Source organism: Aythya ferina (genome assembly GCF_964211825.1).
Source record: "Aythya ferina genome assembly, chromosome: 7".
Lineage (NCBI taxonomy): Eukaryota > Metazoa > Chordata > Aves > Anseriformes > Anatidae > Aythya > Aythya ferina.
Window position 1 is genome coordinate 9,102,973 of NC_140302.1, and position 16,378 is coordinate 9,119,350.

The window sequence follows — 16,378 nt, forward strand, 5'->3', positions numbered from 1 at the left end:
TAAGCGTTAGAGTAAGGGTTAGGGTAAGGGTAAGTGTTGGGGTAATGGTTAGGGTTAATTTTAGGGTTAGGGTGAGGGAAAAGTAAGGGTAAGTATTAGGCTAATGTTATGGGTAAGGTTAAGGGTAAGGGTAAGGTTAAGGGCAAGGGTAATTGTACGAGTAATTGCTAGGGTATGTGTAAGCCTAAGTGTACATGTAAGTGTTGTTGTATGCCTTATGGTAAGGGTAAGGTTATGGGTAAGGTTTATGTTAAGTGTAAGTGTAAGGGTAACGGATACAGTAAGGTTAAGTGTAACGGAAAAGGTTATGGGTAGAAGTATGTTGTAGGGTATGGGTTATGGTAAGGGTAAGGTTTAGGGTAAGTGTAAGGATAAGGGTAAGTGTACAAGTCAGGGTAAGGTTTAGAGTTAGTATTAGGGTTAGGGTTAGGGTAAGGGTAAGTGTTAGGGTAATGGTTAGGGTTAATTTTAGGGTTAGGGTGACGGATAAGAAAGGGTAAGTATTAGGTTAAGGTTCAGAGTAAGTGTAAGGTTTAGGGTAAGGGTTAGGGTTAATGTAAGGGTCAGGGTAAGGGTTGGTGTAAGGTTTAGGTTAAGGGTAAAAGTAAGTATAATGGTAAGGGTAAGGGTGAGGGTTAAGGTAAGGTTTAGATTTAGGCAAAGGGTAAGTGTAGCAGAAAGTGTAAGGGTTACGGTAAGGGTAAGTGTTAGGAGAAGTGTATGGTTTAGGGTTACGTTAAGGGTAAGGGTAATGGTATGGGTAAGGGCAAGGGCAAGGGCAAGGGTAAGGGTAAGGGTAAGGGTAAGGGTAAGGGTAAGGGTAAGGGTAATTGTACGAGTAATTGCTGGGTAAGTGTTAGGTGTGTTAGGGTATACTAGGGTAAGTGTATGGTAGTGTGTTAGGGTATGTTATATGGTAAGTGTAAGGTTTAGGGTAAGTGTAAGGTACGGGTCAGGGTAAAGGATAGAGTAAGGTTTAGGGTTAGGTTTAGTGTAAGGGTACGTGTTAGGGTAATGGTTAGGGTTAATTTTAGGGTTAGGGTGACGGATAAGAAAGGGAAAGTATTAGGTTAAGCTTAAGGGTAAGCTTAAGGTTAACAGTAAGTGTATGGTTTAGGGTAAGGGTGAGGGTTAATGTAAGGGTCAGCGTAAGGGCTGGGGTAAGATATAGGGTTAGGTTAAGGTTAAGTGTTAGTTTAAGGGTAAGTTGTATGGATAAGGATAAGTGTAAGGGATAGGGTAAGAATAAGTGTTAGGGTTAGGGTAAGGTTAATGATAACGGTAAGTGTTAGGGTAAGGGTTAGGGTAAGGGTAAGAGTAAGGGTATGTGTAAGGGTACGGGTTGTTGCAAGGGTTTGAGTAAGGGTTAGGGTTAGGATAACTGTTAGGGTAATGGTTAGGGTTAATTTTAGGCTTAGGGTGAGGGACACGTAAGGGTAAGTATTAGGTTACAGCTAAGGTTAAGGTTAAGAGCAAGTCTAAGGTTTAGGGTAAGGGTAAGGGTTAATGTAAGGGTTAAGGTAAGGGGCAGGGCAAGGGCTGGAGTAAGGTTTAGGGTTAGGGTAAGGTTAAGGGTAAGGGTTAGGGTAAGGGTAATGTTAAATGTAACAGTAAGTGTAAGGATAAGTGTTAGGGAAAGGGTAAGAGTAAGGGTATGAGTAATGGTAAGGTTGAGGGTAAAGGTAAGGGTAAGTGTGAGGTTTAGATTTAGCCTAAAGGTAAGTGTAGCAGATAGGGTAAGGGTTACGGTAAGGGCAAGCATTAACATAAGGTTAAGGTTTAGGCTTAGGGTAAGGGTAAGGGTAAGGGTAATTGTACGAGTAATTGCTAGGGTAAGTGTAAGCGAAAGTGTATATTTAAGTGTTGTTGTAAGGCTTATGGTAAGGGTAAAGTTAAGTGTTAGGGTTTTTAGGGTTAATTTTAGGGTTAGGGTGAGAAAAACGTAAAGGTTAAGTACTAGCTAAAGGTTAAGGATAAGGTTAAGGTTAAGAGTAAGTGTAAGGTTTAGAGTAAGGGTTAGGGTTAATGTAAGGGTCAGTGTAAGGGTTGGGGTAAGATTTAGGGTTAGGTTAAGGTTAAGTGTTAGTTTAAGGATAAGTTGTATGGATAAGGATAAGTGTAAGGGATAGAGTAAGGGTACGTGTTAGGGTAAGGGTAAGGTTAATGGTAACGGTAAGTGTAAGGGTAATGGGTAGGGTAAGGGTAAGAGTAAGGGTATGGGTAATGGTAAGGGTGAGGTTTAGGATAAGGGTAAGTGTAAGGTTTAGATTTAGGCTAAGGGTAGGTGTAGCAGAAAGGGTAAGGGTTACAATAAGTGTAAGTGTTAGGATAAGGGTAAGGTTGAGGGTTAGGTTAAGGGTAAGGTTAATGGTAACGGTAAGTGTAAGGGTAAGGGTAAGGGTAAGGGTAAGGGTAAGGGTTAGGGTTAGGGTAATTGTTAGGGTAATGGTTAAGGTTAATTTTAGGCTTAGGGTGAGGGAAACGTAAGGGTTAGTATTAGGTTATGGTTAAGGGTAAGGTTAAGGATAGGAGTAAGTTTAAGTTTTAGGGTAAGTGTTCGGGTTAATGTAAGCGTCAGGGTAAGGGTTCAGGTAAGGTTTAGGGTTAGGGTTAGGTTAAGGGTAAGGTTTAGGGTAAGGGTAAGAGTATGGATAAGGATAAGTGGAAGTGATAGGGTAAGGGTAAGTGTTAGGGTAAGGGTAATGTTAAAGGTAACAGTAAGTGTAAGGATAAGGGTTAGGATAAGGGTAAGAGAAAGGGCATGGGTAATGGTAAGATTGAGGGTAAGGGTAAGTGTAAGTGTAAGGTTTAGATTTAGGCTAAGTGCAAGTGTAGCAAAAAGGGTAAGGGTTAGGATAAGGGTAAGGTTTAGGGTTAGAATAAGGGTAACCGTAATGTTTTTGGTAAGGCTAAGGGTAAGGGTAAGGGTAAGGGTAAGGTTAAGGGTAAGTGTAATTTTAGGAGTAATTGCAAGGGTAAATGTAAGCTTAAGTGTACTTGTAAGTGTTGCTGTATGGCTTATGGTAAGAGTAAGGTTAAGGGTAAGGTTTATGTTAAGGGCAAGTCTAAGGTAACGGGTAGAGTAAGGGTAAGGGTAACAGTATGTTTAAGGGTAGAAGTATGTGTTAGGTTATGGGCTATGGTAAGGGTAAGTGTTAGGGTAAGTGTAATGATAAGGTAAGTGTACAAGTCAGGTTAATGTTTAGAGTTAGGATTAGGGTTAGGTTAAGGGTAAGGGTAAGGGTAAGGTTAAGAGTAAGTGTAAGGTTTAGGGAAGGGTTAGGGTTAATGTAAGGATCAGGGTAAGGGTTTAGGTAAGGTTTAGGGTAAGGGTAGGTTCAGGATAAGTGTTAGGGTAAGGGTAAGGTTAATGGTAACCTTAAGTGTAAAGCTAAGGGTTAGGCTAAGGGTAAGTGTAAGTTTTAGATTTAGGCTAAGGGTAAGTGTAGCAGAAAGGGTAAGGTTTAGGGTTAGGTTAAGGGTAATGGTAAGGGTAAGGGTAAGGGTAAGGGTAAGGGTAAGGGTAAGAGTAACGGTAAAGGTTAAAATAAGGGTAAGGGTATGGTTAGAAGTATGTGTTAGAGTATGGATTATGGTAAGGATAAGCGTTAGAGTAAGGGTTAGGGTAAGGGTAAGTGTTGGGGTAATGGTTAGGGTTAATTTTAGGGTTAGGGTGAGGGAAAAGTAAGGGTAAGTATTAGGCTAATGTTATGGGTAAGGTTAAGGGTAAGGGTAAGGTTAAGTGCAAGGGTAATTGTACGAGTAATTGCTAGGGTATGTGTAAGCCTAAGTGTACATGTAAGTGTTGTATGCCTTATGGTAAGGGTAAGGTTATGGGTAAGGTTTATGTTAAGTGTAAGTGTAAGGGTAACGGATACAGTAAGGTTAAGTGTAACGGAAAAGGTTATGGGTAGAAGTATGTTGTAGGGTATGGGTTATGGTAAGGGTAAGGTTTAGGGTAAGTGTAAGGATAAGGGTAAGTGTACAAGTCAGGGTAAGGTTTAGAGTTAGTATTAGGGTTAGGGTTAGGGTAAGGGTAAGTGTTAGGGTAATGGTTAGGGTTAATTTTAGGGTTAGGGTGACGGATGAGAAAGGGTAAGTATTAGGTTAAGGTTCAGAGTAAGTGTAAGGTTTAGGGTAAGGGTTAGGGTTAATGTAAGGGTCAGGGTAAGGGTTGGGGTAAGGTTTAGGTTAAGGGTAAAAGTAAGTATAATGGTAAGGGTAAGGGTGAGGGTTAAGGTAAGGTTTAGATTTAGGCTAAGGGTAAGTGTAGCAGAAAGTGTAAGGGTTACGGTAAGGGTAAGTGTTAGGAGAAGTGTATGGTTTAGGGTTACGTTAAGGGTAAGGGTAATGGTATGGGTAAGGGCAAGGGCAAGGGCAAGGGTAAGGGTAAGGGTAAGGGTAATTGTACGAGTAATTGCTGGGTAAGTGTTAGGTGTGTTAGGGTATACTAGGGTAAGTGTATGGTAGTGTGTTAGGGTATGTTATATGGTAAGTGTAAGGTTTAGGGTAAGTGTAAGGTACGGGTCAGGGTACAGGATAGAGTAAGGTTTAGGGTTAGGTTTAGTGTAAGGGTACGTGTTAGGGTAATGGTTAGGGTTAATTTTAGGGTTAGGGTGACGGATAAGAAAGGGAAAGTATTAGGTTAAGCTTAAGGGTAAGCTTAAGGTTAACAGTAAGTGTATGGTTTAGGGTAAGGGTTAGGGTTAATGTAAGGGTCAGCGTAAGGGCTGGGGTAAGATATAGGGTTAGGTTAAGGTTAAGTGTTAGTTTAAGGGTAAGTTGTATGGATAAGGATAAGTGTAAGGGATAGGGTAAGAATAAGTGTTAGGGTTAGGGTAAGGTTAATGATAACGGTAAGTGTAAGGGTAAGGGTTAGGGTAAGGGTAAGAGTAAGGGTATGAGTAATGGTAAGGTTGAGGGTAAAGGTAAGGGTAAGTGTGAGGTTTAGATTTAGCCTAAAGGTAAGTGTAGCAGATAGGGTAAGGGTTATGGTAAGGGCAAGCATTAACATAAGGTTAAGGTTTAGGCTTAGGGTAAGGGTAAGGGTAAGGGTAATTGTACGAGTAATTGCTAGGGTAAGTGTAAGCGAAAGTGTATATTTAAGTGTTGTTGTAAGGCTTATGGTAAGGGTAAAGTTAAGTGTTAGGGTTTTTAGGGTTAATTTTAGGGTTAGGGTGAGAAAAACGTAAAGGTTAAGTACTAGCTAAAGGTTAAGGATAAGGTTAAGGTTAAGAGTAAGTGTAAGGTTTAGGGTAAGGGTTAGGGTTAATGTAAGGGTCAGTGTAAGGGTTGGGGTAAGATTTAGGGTTAGGTTAAGGTTAAGTGTTAGTTTAAGGATAAGTTGTATGGATAAGGATAAGTGTAAGGGATAGAGTAAGGGTACGTGTTAGGGTAAGGGTAAGGTTAATGGTAACGGTAAGTGTAAGGGTAATGGGTAGGGTAAGGGTAAGAGTAAGGGTATGGGTAATGGTAAGGGTGAGGTTTAGGATAAGGGTAAGTGTAAGGTTTAGATTTAGGCTAAGGGTAGGTGTAGCAGAAAGGGTAAGGGTTACAATAAGTGTAAGTGTTAGGATAAGGGTAAGGTTGAGGGTTAGGTTAAGGGTAAGGTTAATGGTAACGGTAAGTGTAAGGGTAAGGGTAAGGGTAAGGGTAAGGGTAAGGGTAAGGGTTAGGGTTAGGGTAATTGTTAGGGTAATGGTTAAGGTTAATTTTAGGCTTAGGGTGAGGGAAACGTAAGGGTTAGTATTAGGTTATGGTTAAGGGTAAGGTTAAGGATAGGAGTAAGTTTAAGTTTTAGGGTAAGTGTTCAGGTTAATGTAAGCGTCAGGGTAAGGGTTCAGGTAAGGTTTAGGGTTAGGGTTAGGTTAAGGGTAAGGTTTAGGGTAAGGGTAAGGGTATGGATAAGGATAAGTGGAAGTGATAGGGTAAGGGTAAGTGTTAGGGTAAGGGTAATGTTAAAGGTAACAGTAAGTGTAAGGATAAGGGTTAGGATAAGGGTAAGAGAAAGGGCATGGGTAATGGTAAGATTGAGGGTAAGGGTAAGTGTAAGTGTAAGGTTTAGATTTAGGCTAAGTGCAAGTGTAGCAAAAAGGGTAAGGGTTAGGATAAGGGTAAGGTTTAGGGTTAGAATAAGGGTAACCGTAATGTTTTTGGTAAGGCTAAGGGTAAGGGTAAGGGTAAGGGTAAGGTTAAGGGTAAGTGTAATTTTAGGAGTAATTGCAAGGGTAAATGTAAGCTTAAGTGTACTTGTAAGTGTTGCTGTATGGCTTATGGTAAGAGTAAGGTTAAGGGTAAGGTTTATGTTAAGGGCAAGTCTAAGGTAACGGGTAGAGTAAGGGTAAGGGTAACAGTATGTTTAAGGGTAGAAGTATGTGTTAGGTTATGGGCTATGGTAAGGGTAAGTGTTAGGGTAAGTGTAATGATAAGGTAAGTGTACAAGTCAGGTTAAGGTTTAGAGTTAGGATTAGGGTTAGGTTAAGGGTAAGGGTAAGGGTAAGGTTAAGAGTAAGTGTAAGGTTTAGGGAAGGGTTAGGGTTAATGTAAGGATCAGGGTAAGGGTTTAGGTAAGGTTTAGGGTAAGGGTAGGTTCAGGATAAGTGTTAGGGTAAGGGTAAGGTTAATGGTAACCTTAAGTGTAAAGCTAAGGGTTAGGCTAAGGGTAAGTGTAAGTTTTAGATTTAGGCTAAGGGTAAGTGTAGCAGAAAGGGTAAGGTTTAGGGTTAGGTTAAGGGTAATGGTAAGGGTAAGGGTAAGGGTAAGGGTAAGGGTAAGGGTAAGAGTAACGGTAAAGGTTAAAATAAGGGTAAGGGTATGGTTAGAAGTATGTGTTAGAGTATGGATTATGGTAAGGATAAGCGTTAGAGTAAGGGTTAGGGTAAGGGTAAGTGTTGGGGTAATGGTTAGGGTTAATTTTAGGGTTAGGGTGAGGGAAAAGTAAGGGTAAGTATTAGGCTAATGTTATGGGTAAGGTTAAGGGTAAGGGTAAGGTTAAGTGCAAGGGTAATTGTACGAGTAATTGCTAGGGTATGTGTAAGCCTAAGTGTACATGTAAGTGTTGTATGCCTTATGGTAAGGGTAAGGTTATGGGTAAGGTTTATGTTAAGTGTAAGTGTAAGGGTAACGGATACAGTAAGGTTAAGTGTAACGGAAAAGGTTATGGGTAGAAGTATGTTGTAGGGTATGGGTTATGGTAAGGGTAAGGTTTAGGGTAAGTGTAAGGATAAGGGTAAGTGTACAAGTCAGGGTAAGGTTTAGAGTTAGTATTAGGGTTAGGGTTAGGGTAAGGGTAAGTGTTAGGGTAATGGTTAGGGTTAATTTTAGGGTTAGGGTGACGGATGAGAAAGGGTAAGTATTAGGTTAAGGTTCAGAGTAAGTGTAAGGTTTAGGGTAAGGGTTAGGGTTAATGTAAGGGTCAGGGTAAGGGTTGGGGTAAGGTTTAGGTTAAGGGTAAAAGTAAGTATAATGGTAAGGGTAAGGGTGAGGGTTAAGGTAAGGTTTAGATTTAGGCTAAGGGTAAGTGTAGCAGAAAGTGTAAGGGTTACGGTAAGGGTAAGTGTTAGGAGAAGTGTATGGTTTAGGGTTACGTTAAGGGTAAGGGTAATGGTATGGGTAAGGGCAAGGGCAAGGGCAAGGGTAAGGGTAAGGGTAAGGGTAATTGTACGAGTAATTGCTGGGTAAGTGTTAGGTGTGTTAGGGTATACTAGGGTAAGTGTATGGTAGTGTGTTAGGGTATGTTATATGGTAAGTGTAAGGTTTAGGGTAAGTGTAAGGTACGGGTCAGGGTACAGGATAGAGTAAGGTTTAGGGTTAGGTTTAGTGTAAGGGTACGTGTTAGGGTAATGGTTAGGGTTAATTTTAGGGTTAGGGTGACGGATAAGAAAGGGAAAGTATTAGGTTAAGCTTAAGGGTAAGCTTAAGGTTAACAGTAAGTGTATGGTTTAGGGTAAGGGTTAGGGTTAATGTAAGGGTCAGCGTAAGGGCTGGGGTAAGATATAGGGTTAGGTTAAGGTTAAGTGTTAGTTTAAGGGTAAGTTGTATGGATAAGGATAAGTGTAAGGGATAGGGTAAGAATAAGTGTTAGGGTTAGGGTAAGGTTAATGATAACGGTAAGTGTAAGGGTAAGGGTTAGGGTAAGGGTAAGAGTAAGGGTATGAGTAATGGTAAGGTTGAGGGTAAAGGTAAGGGTAAGTGTGAGGTTTAGATTTAGCCTAAAGGTAAGTGTAGCAGATAGGGTAAGGGTTACGGTAAGGGCAAGCATTAACATAAGGTTAAGGTTTAGGCTTAGGGTAAGGGTAAGGGTAAGGGTAAGGGTAATTGTACGAGTAATTGCTAGGGTAAGTGTAAGCGAAAGTGTATATTTAAGTGTTGTTGTAAGGCTTATGGTAAGGGTAAAGTTAAGTGTTAGGGTTTTTAGGGTTAATTTTAGGGTTAGGGTGAGAAAAACGTAAAGGTTAAGTACTAGCTAAAGGTTAAGGATAAGGTTAAGGTTAAGAGTAAGTGTAAGGTTTAGGGTAAGGGTTAGGGTTAATGTAAGGGTCAGTGTAAGGGTTGGGGTAAGATTTAGGGTTAGGTTAAGGTTAAGTGTTAGTTTAAGGATAAGTTGTATGGATAAGGATAAGTGTAAGGGATAGAGTAAGGGTACGTGTTAGGGTAAGGGTAAGGTTAATGGTAACGGTAAGTGTAAGGGTAATGGGTAGGGTAAGGGTAAGAGTAAGGGTATGGGTAATGGTAAGGGTGAGGTTTAGGATAAGGGTAAGTGTAAGGTTTAGATTTAGGCTAAGGGTAGGTGTAGCAGAAAGGGTAAGGGTTACAATAAGTGTAAGTGTTAGGATAAGGGTAAGGTTGAGGGTTAGGTTAAGGGTAAGGTTAATGGTAACGGTAAGTGTAAGGGTAAGGGTAAGGGTAAGGGTAAGGGTAAGGGTAAGGGTAAGGGTTAGGGTTAGGGTAATTGTTAGGGTAATGGTTAAGGTTAATTTTAGGCTTAGGGTGAGGGAAACGTAAGGGTTAGTATTAGGTTATGGTTAAGGGTAAGGTTAAGGATAGGAGTAAGTTTAAGTTTTAGGGTAAGTGTTCGGGTTAATGTAAGCGTCAGGGTAAGGGTTCAGGTAAGGTTTAGGGTTAGGGTTAGGTTAAGGGTAAGGTTTAGGGTAAGGGTAAGGGTATGGATAAGGATAAGTGGAAGTGATAGGGTAAGGGTAAGTGTTAGGGTAAGGGTAATGTTAAAGGTAACAGTAAGTGTAAGGATAAGGGTTAGGATAAGGGTAAGAGAAAGGGCATGGGTAATGGTAAGATTGAGGGTAAGGGTAAGCGTAAGTGTAAGGTTTAGATTTAGGCTAAGTGCAAGTGTAGCAAAAAGGGTAAGGGTTAGGATAAGGGTAAGGTTTAGGGTTAGAATAAGGGTAACCGTAATGTTTTTGGTAAGGCTAAGGTTAAGGGTAAGGGTAAGGGTAAGGTTAAGGGTAAGTGTAATTTTAGGAGTAATTGCAAGGGTAAATGTAAGCTTAAGTGTACTTGTAAGTGTTGCTGTATGGCTTATGGTAAGAGTAAGGTTAAGGGTAAGGTTTATGTTAAGGGCAAGTCTAAGGTAACGGGTAGAGTAAGGGTAAGGGTAACAGTATGTTTAAGGGTAGAAGTATGTGTTAGGTTATGGGCTATGGTAAGGGTAAGTGTTAGGGTAAGTGTAATGATAAGGTAAGTGTACAAGTCAGGTTAAGGTTTAGAGTTAGGATTAGGGTTAGGGTAAGGGTAAGTGTTAGGGTAATGGATTGGCTTAATTTTAGGGTTAGGGTGACGGATAAGAAAGGGTAAGTATTAGGTTAAGGGTAAGGGTAAGGTTAAGGTTAAGAGTAAGTGTAAGGTTTAGGGTAAGGGTTAGGGTTCATGTAAGGGTCAGGGTAAGGGCTGGGGTAAGGTTTAGGGTAAGGATAAGAGTAGGGGTATGGTTAATGGTAAGGTTGAGGGTTAGGGTAAAGATAAGGGTAAGTGTAATGTTTAGGGTAAGGGGAATGGTATGGTTAAGGGTAAGGGTAAGGGTAAGGGTAGGAGTAATTGAACGAGTAATTCCTACGGTAAGTGTAAGCGTAAGTGTACATTCAAGTGTTGTTGTATGGCTTATGGTAAGGGTAAGGCTAAGTGTTAGTGTTATTGTTAGGGTTAATTTTAGGGTTAGGGTGAGAAAAACGTAAGGTTAAGTACTAGCTAAAGGTTAAGGATAAGGTTAAGGTTAAGAGTAAGTGTAAGGTTTAGGGTAAGTGTTAGGGTTAATGTAAGGTTCAGGGCAAGGGTTGGGGTAAGGTTTAGGGTTAGGGTTAGGTTAAGGGTAAGGGTTGGGGTAAGGGTAAGGGTATGGATAAGGATAAGTGTAAGGGATAGGTTAAGGGTAGGTGTTAGCATAAGGGTAAGGTTAATGGTAATGTTTATGTTAAGGGTAAGCATAAGCGTAACGGATAGAGTAAGGGTAAGGGTAAGGGTAACGGTACGGTTAAGGGTACAAATATGTGTTAGGGTATGGGTTATCGTATGCGTTAGATTTAGGGTAAGTATAAGGGTAAGGGTAAGTGTAAGTGTACGGGTCAGGATAAGGGTTAGAGTAAGAATTAGGGTTAGGTTTAGGGTAAGGGTAAGTGTTAGGGTAATGGTTAGGGTTGATTTTAGGCTTAAGGTGAGGGAAAAATGAGCATAAGTATTAGGTTAAGGTTAAGGTTAAGGTTAAGGGTAAGGGTAAGGTTAAGAGTAATTGTAAGGTTTAGGGAAGGGTTAAGGTTAACGTAAGGATCAGGGTAAGGGTTTAGGTAAGGTTTAGGGTAAGGGTTAGGTTCAGGATAAGTGTTAGGGTAAGGGTAAGGTTAATGGTAACCTTAAGTGTAAAGCTAAGGGTTAGGCTAAGGGTAAGAATAAGGGTATGGGTAATGGTAAGGGTGAGGGTTACGGTAAGGGTATGTGTAAGGTATAGATTTAGGCTAAGGGTAAGTGTAGCAGAAAGGGTAAGGTTTAGGGTTAGGTTAAGGGTAAGGGTAAGGGTACGGGTAGAAGTATGTGTTAGAGTATGGATTATGGTAAGGGTAAGGGTTAGAGTAAGGGTTAGGGTAAGGGTAAGTGTTGGGGTAATGGTTAGGGTTAATTTTAGGGTTAGGGTGAGGAAAAGTAAGGGTAAGTATTAGGCTAATGTTATGGGTAAGGTTAAGGGTAAGGGTAAGGTTAAGGGCAAGGGTAATTGTACGAGTAATTGCTAGGGTATGTGTAAGCCTAAGTGTACATGTAAGTGTTGTTGTATGCCTTATGGTAAGGGTAAGGTTATGGGTAAGGTTTATGTTAAGTGTAAGTGTAAGGGTAACGGATACAGTAAGGTTAAGTGTAACGGTAAGGTTATGGGTAGAAGTATGTTGTAGGGTATGGGTGAGGGTTACGGTAAGGGTACGTGTAAGGTTTAGATTTAGGCTAAAGGAAAGTGTAGCAGAAAGGGTAAGGGTTACCGTAATTGTAAGTGTTAGGATAAGAGTAAGGTTGAGGGTTAAGTTAAGGGTAAGGGTAATGGTTTGGTAAGGGTAAGTGTAAGGGTAAGGGTAATGGTACGAGTAATTGCTAGGGTACGTGTAAGCATAAGTGAACATGTTAGTGTTGTTGTATGCCTTATGGTAAGGGTAAGGTTAAGAGTAAGGTTTATGTTAATGGTAAGCGTAAGGGTAACTGATAGAGTAAAGGTAAGGGTAACAGTAAGGTTAAGGGTAGAAGTATGTGTTAGGGTATGAGCTATGGGAAGGGTAAGGGTTAGGGTAAGAGTAAGGGTAAGGGTATATGTAAGTGTACGGGTCATTGTTAGGGTTAGGGTAAGGGTAAGTGTTAGGGTAATGGTTAGGGTTAATTTTAGGGTTAGGGTGAGGGAAACGTACGGGTAAGAGGTTATAGCTAAGGTTAAGGTTAAGAAAAAGTGTAAGGTTTAGGGAAGGGTTATGGTTAATGTAAGGGTCAGGGTAACGGTTGGGGTAAGGTTTAGGTTAAGGGTAAAAGTAAGTATAATGGTAAGGGTAAGGGTGAGGGTTAAAGTAAGGTTTAGATTTAGGCTAAGGGTAAGTGTAGCAGAAAGGGTAAGGGTTACGGTAAGGGTAAGTGTTAGGAGAAGTGTATGGTTTAGGGTTACGTTAAGGGTAAGGGTAATGGTATGGGTAAGGGCAAGGGTAAGGGTAAGGGTAATTGTACGAGTAATTGCTAGCGTAAGTGTAAGCATAAGTGAACATGTAAGTGTTGTTCTATGACTTATGGTAAGGGTAAGGTTAAGAGGTTAAGGTTTATGTTAATGGTAAGCATAAGGGTAACGGATAGAGTAAGGGTAAGGGTAACAGTATGGTTAAGGGTAGAAGTATGTGTTAGGGTATGGGCTATGGTCAGGGTAAGGGTTAGGGTAAGTGTCAGGGTACGGGTAAGTTTTAGGGTAATGGTTAGGGTTAATTTTAGGGTTAGGGTGAGGGAAACGTAAGGGTTAGTATTAGGTTATGGTTAAGGGTAAGGTTAAGGATAGGAGTAAGTTTAAGTTTTAGGGTAAGTGTTCGGGTTAATGTAAGCGTCAGGGTAAGGGTTCAGGTAAGGTTTAGGGTTAGGGTTAGGTTAAGGGTAAGGTTTAGGGTAAGGGTAAGGGTATGGATAAGGATAAGTGGAAGTGATAGGGTAAGGGTAAGTGTTAGGGTAAGGGTAATGTTAAAGGTAACAGTAAGTGTAAGGATAAGGGTTAGGATAAGGGTAAGAGAAAGGGCATGGGTAATGGTAAGATTGAGGGTAAGGGTAAGCGTAAGTGTAAGGTTTAGATTTAGGCTAAGTGCAAGTGTAGCAAAAAGGGTAAGGGTTAGGATAAGGGTAAGGTTTAGGGTTAGAATAAGGGTAACCGTAATGTTTTTGGTAAGGCTAAGGTTAAGGGTAAGGGTAAGGGTAAGGTTAAGGGTAAGTGTAATTTTAGGAGTAATTGCAAGGGTAAATGTAAGCTTAAGTGTACTTGTAAGTGTTGCTGTATGGCTTATGGTAAGAGTAAGGTTAAGGGTAAGGTTTATGTTAAGGGCAAGTCTAAGGTAACGGGTAGAGTAAGGGTAAGGGTAACAGTATGTTTAAGGGTAGAAGTATGTGTTAGGTTATGGGCTATGGTAAGGGTAAGTGTTAGGGTAAGTGTAATGATAAGGTAAGTGTACAAGTCAGGTTAAGGTTTAGAGTTAGGATTAGGGTTAGGTTAAGGGTAAGGGTAAGGTTAAGAGTAAGTGTAAGGTTTAGGGAAGGGTTAGGGTTAATGTAAGGATCAGGGTAAGGGTTTAGGTAAGGTTTAGGGTAAGGGTAGGTTCAGGATAAGTGTTAGGGTAAGGGTAAGGTTAATGGTAACCTTAAGTGTAAAGCTAAGGGTTAGGCTAAGGGTAAGTGTAAGTTTTAGATTTAGGCTAAGGGTAAGTGTAGCAGAAAGGGTAAGGTTTAGGGTTAGGTTAAGGGTAATGGTAAGGGTAAGGGTAAGGGTAAGGGTAAGGGTAAGGGTAAGGGTAAGGGTAAGAGTAACGGTAAAGGTTAAAATAAGGGTAAGGGTATGGTTAGAAGTATGTGTTAGAGTATGGATTATGGTAAGGATAAGCGTTAGGGTGAGGGTTAAGGTAAGGTTTAGATTTAGGCTAAGGGTAAGTGTAGCAGAAAGGGTAAGGGTTACGGTAAGGGTAAGTGTAAGGAGAAGTGTATGGTTTAGGGTTACGTTAAGGGTAAGGGTAATGGTATGGGTAAGGGCAAGGGCAAGGGCAAGGGTAAGGGTAAGGGTAAGGGTAAGTATACGGGTAATGGTAAGGGTAAGTGTTAGGGTTAGGGTAAGGGTAAGGTTTAGATTTAGGCTAAGGGTCAGTGTAGCAGAAAGTGTAAGGGTTACGGTAAGGGTAAGTGTTAGGAGAAGTGTATGGTTTAGGGTTAGGTTAGGGGTAAGGGTAATGGTATGGGTAAGGGCAAGGGCAAGGGCAAGGGTAAGGGTAAGGGTAATTGTACGAGTAATTGCTAGGGTAAGTGTAAGCTTAAGTGTACTTGTAAGTGTTGTTTTATGGCTTTTGGTAAAGGTAAGGTTAAGGGTAAGGTTTATGTTAAGGGTAAGCATAAGTGTAACGGATAGAGTAAGGGTAAGTGTAAGGGTAACGGTAAGGTTAAGGGTACAAGCATGTGTTAGGGTATGTTATATGGTAAGTGTAAGGTTTAGGGAAAGGGTAAGGGTAAGGGTAAGGGTAAGGGTAAGGGTAAGGGTAAGGGTAAGGGTAAGGGTAAGGGTAAGGGTAAGGGTAAGGGTAAGGGTAAGGGTAAGGGTAAGGGTAAGGGTAAGGGTAAGGGTAAGGGTAAGGGTCAGGTAAGGGATAGAATAAGGTTTAGGGTTAGGTTTCGTGTAAGGGTACGTGTTAGGGTAATGGTTAGGGTAAGGGTAAGTATTAGGTTATAGCTAAGGTTAAGGTTAAGAGTAAGTGTAAGGTTTAGCGTAAGGGTTAGGGTTAGGGTTAATGTAAGGGTCAGCGTAAGGGTTGGGGTAAGATTTAGGTTTAGGTTAAGGTTAAGTGTTAGTTTAAGGATAAGTTGTATGGATAAGGATAAGTGTAAGAGATATGGTAAGGGTAAGTGTTAGGGTAAGGGTAAGGTTATTGGTAATGGTAAGGGTGAGGGTAAGGGTAATTACCACTCACGAAAGGGAAAGTATTAGGTTAAGCTTAAGGGTAAGCTTAAGGTTAAGAGTAAGTGTAAGGTTTAGGGTAAGGGTTAGGGTTAATGTAAGGGTCAGCGTAAGGGTTGGGGTAAGATTTAGGGTTAGGGTTAGGTTAAGGTTAAGTGTTAGTTTAAGGATAAGTTGTATGGATAAGGATAAGTGTAAGGGATAGGGTAAGGGTAAGTGTTAGGGTTAGGGTAAGGTTAATGGTAACGGGAAGTGTAAGGTTAAGGGTTAGGGTAAGGGTAAGGTTATGGGTAATGCTAAGGGTGAGGGTAAGGGTAAGATTTAGATTTAGGAAAAGGGTAAGTGTACCAGAAAGGTTAAGGGTAAGGGTAAAGGTGTGTATAAGGGTAAGGGTAAGGGTACGGGTCAGGGTAAGGGTCTGAGTAAGGGTAAGGGTTAGGGTAAGTTTAAGGGTACGGGTCAGGTGTAATAGTAAGTGTAAGGGTATGGGTCATGGTAAGGGTTAGAGTAAGGGTTTGAGTAAGGGTAAGGGTTAGGATAAGTGTAAGGGTGAAAGCAAGGATTAGGGCAAGACTAAGTGTAAGGGTAATAGTAAGGGTTAGGGTAAGTGTAAGGGTAAGGGAAAGTGTTAGGATATGTTTTAGGGGAAGCGGAAGGGTAAGGGTTAGGGTTAGGTTAAGTGTAAGGGGAAGGGGAAGGTAAGGGGAAGGGTTGGAGTAAGGTATAGGGTAAGGGTAAGGTTAAAGGAAAGAGTAAGGGTAAGGAAAAAGTAAAGGTAAGGATTTGGGTAATGGTAAGGGTGAGAAGGGTTAGGGTAAGGGTTACGGTAAGGGTTAGGTAACGCAGTGTACAACCTGGGACGTCACACGCAGAGCTGCCTCTGGCAAGGTGAGTGAGGAACAGATGTAGCAGTTGTTGTGTTGTAGGTCTCACTGTTACTCTAAGCATCCCCTCTTTGTCTTTTAGAGGTGTTGTAGCTGTTTGAAGAGGGTAGATTGAAGCATCTGCCTCGGGGGCTGGTAAGCGGCAGAGGTAAGGGAGCAGATGAGAGTAACTTACCTACTTGTGCTGTGTCTTTGGATGCTGCATCGGCCTATGCATTTCTTTTTCTTTCACAGGTGTCTCGCACAGGCTCCAAGGAGCAAACTGCACTCTGAAGAGCTGTGTAAGAAGAGGGGCTGGTCATGAGCTGGGTTGGAGCAGAACGACCAAGTAGCACAAGGTGACTATGAAAGGTGTCCGTCTTGCTTTGCAGGTGCCGTGGCAGGCTCTCCACAGAAGTGACTAAGGATATGAGATAAGGCCAGAGAGCGACAAGGAGCGGCACGTGCAGGGATGGTTTTGAAGCGCTGCGGTGGCTTACTCTTCTGTTCATCAGGTGCCACAGGCAAGGTGGGTTGTAACATCAGTCGTTATATTTGCATGAAAGCAGTTCACTTGAATGCCACAGTGCATCTGAGTAGGGTGTTCTAGCAGAAAAAGCTTGTCTGGCACAGCGGTGCCTGATGCCAGTGTGTTTCCTCAGGTGAAGTGGTGCCTGAAGCCCCATCCTATCTAGCCTGCACACAATTATCTGAGAATGAAAGCTGCTTTCCAGTAATTCAGAAAGCCAAGTTACGTCTCAGCCTTGAGCATCTCGGGCTTTTGGGCCTGTCTGTAACATTTGGCACCAGCACTAATACTTTTCTTGGCATATGTTTAGCGTTTGAGGCTTGTGTC

At 41.5% G+C, this 16,378-nt stretch overlaps 1 long non-coding RNA gene across 1 annotated transcript in view; it reads left to right on the top strand.

Annotated features, from left to right (window-relative positions):
• Positions 1-16,378, top strand: part of LOC311439514 — a 131,729-nt gene that overhangs the window by 19,781 nt on the left and 95,570 nt on the right. The window contains exons 2-4 of the long non-coding RNA XR_014694773.1: positions 15,626-15,691; positions 15,778-15,824; positions 15,915-16,051. This is a non-coding gene — a long non-coding RNA (uncharacterized lncRNA). The remainder of the gene's footprint in view (positions 1-15,625; positions 15,692-15,777; positions 15,825-15,914; positions 16,052-16,378) is intronic.